The sequence below is a fragment of the Cibotium barometz genome, chromosome 8, assembly GCF_041138505.1.
Source record: "Cibotium barometz isolate CiBa-2024 chromosome 8, ASM4113850v1, whole genome shotgun sequence".
Classification (NCBI taxonomy): Eukaryota; Viridiplantae; Streptophyta; class Polypodiopsida; order Cyatheales; family Cibotiaceae; genus Cibotium; species Cibotium barometz.
Genome location: NC_141053.1, coordinates 28,253,647 through 28,255,758, shown reverse-complemented (window position 1 = coordinate 28,255,758; position 2,112 = coordinate 28,253,647).

Below are 2,112 nucleotides of genomic sequence, written 5' to 3'. Positions count from 1 at the left end.
TATATATATATATAATATACATACATATATATATATATATATAATATGCATACATATATATATAATATACATACATATATATATATAATATACATACATACATACATATATATATATATATATATATATATATATATATATATATATATATATATTGGGGGGATCATGTTCACGAGTCCGCATTTTTTCATGCCCACGACCACCCAGTCATGCTTGGCATTGGGATATATGTTGCCCTTACTCATTTGGAGATGCATTTTCTTCGAGCCCACTTCCAAGAATGGTATATGGAGCATCTTTTTGGGTGCCAAACCTAGGAGAGGAGGAAAAGCAGACAATGGAGAGACTGCAAATTATGATCCTCATGCATAATCAAGACTAAGCCATGAGTGCCATATGCCATACTATTAGCCGAGTTCAGATCAACCCCTCTAGTCATAAATTCCCATACAACACATCTACACACTGCATAGGGATTTCCTATTGGAAAATAATTTGCTCAATGCTCCACCCTCATGTCGTTTCTGCGCGGGTGACAAATGTAAAAATGAAGTATCAAACTCATTTCCTTAATGAAAGTCATGGGTTCTTGATTAGCATTGATCTATATGTTAATTATTATGATTAATACTAATCTTATGCCCTAACTATGTCTTTTTTCACCTTCTATCCGCCATAGCTTGCACTTGCAATGATCACATACCTCAATGCTTGCTCAATCCACTCATTTCAACTTGGTATCAGAGACAAGGCACCCCAGTCTCACTTCTAACACTAAGCATTAGAAAGAATTAGCACCATCATTAATTCTAATCATAGAGAGCTTACCATTGCCAAACCATTGCACCATTGCATATCATCTCCTACGAGCAGCTTCAGCACTCCACGACGAATTCGCACCTAAAAGAAATTGAAGAAATTCAAATGCAATTGCGCGAAATCGCTATATGAAGGTGGGACTTCAAATTTGGGTAAAAATCTTATATCCATCTATTCGCATCAAACTAGGCCAAAAGGAGTGGTACTCCAAGATTTTCGACGACTACGAATTTAGTGGAAGCATCATAAATTTGAATAGAGCAACATACTGTGAGATTTGAGACTGCACCTTTGTTTCACTAAGTTTTTTTATAAGCTTTCTAACCTTAATTAGAAGCTGATTAATCCAAGTTTCATTAGCTCAAAATCATTCACTTAGTACTATTTCATTATCTCGACACATTTTGGTTAAATCAACGCACAACTATTCTAATTGATCACTCAAATTTGCCAAATTATTTTTTATGAGATTCATGAGTGATTAGTGAGCTTAATCTTATCTAGCAATCAAATCTGAGTTAAATGTGTTCAAATCATTCTAAGGGAGTAGAAACTACTGAGATATCACTATAAATCTCAACAAGACCCTCCTCATTGATGAGTCGTGCCTAATCAAATCTCAATAGATAGATTTAGCAAGGTGAACGATTTCATACATGGCAAACAAAGGTCATGTAGTTACTCATACAAAAGCAACTTTTTCAGAGATAGTAAATGAAGATGAGCTTGATGAAGTCAAAGCATGGATAAGAAAGGATAGAAAAGCCATGGCCATCGTTGGGTTAAGCCTTGGAGATAACATCATTCATCATATCAACAACATGGAGCATGCTAAGGAAGCTTGAGATGAATTAGAGAGTTTTTGAGGCAAGGACAAAGAATTCGAAGATAAATCTCAAGATTCCATTCTATGGACTGAATATGGAGTTCAAAGGCTCATGGATCATGTAGGACAAATGAAGAGTATTATGATGTAGCTTGTAGGTATTAAGCTCCAGTGAGTGAAAAGAATGCTATTGTGGTCTGAATAAAAAGCATACCTAAGGAGTTTTCAACCGTTGTTCACTACTTTGAGGAATCTACCCGATCTTACACTTAAAGCTTGTATGTGATGCCTGTGGTAAGGTAGGCCAACTTGAGAATAAGTGTTACTCAAAGGAGAAATAACAAAGCAATTTAATTGTGGAAGCAACTCATGAGAATGCTCCATAAGAACACCTTTTCTAGGTGTGATGATAATTCATGTCATGTCTTATGTTGATGCCAACCTTGGGATTGGGCAACCCTTGGTAA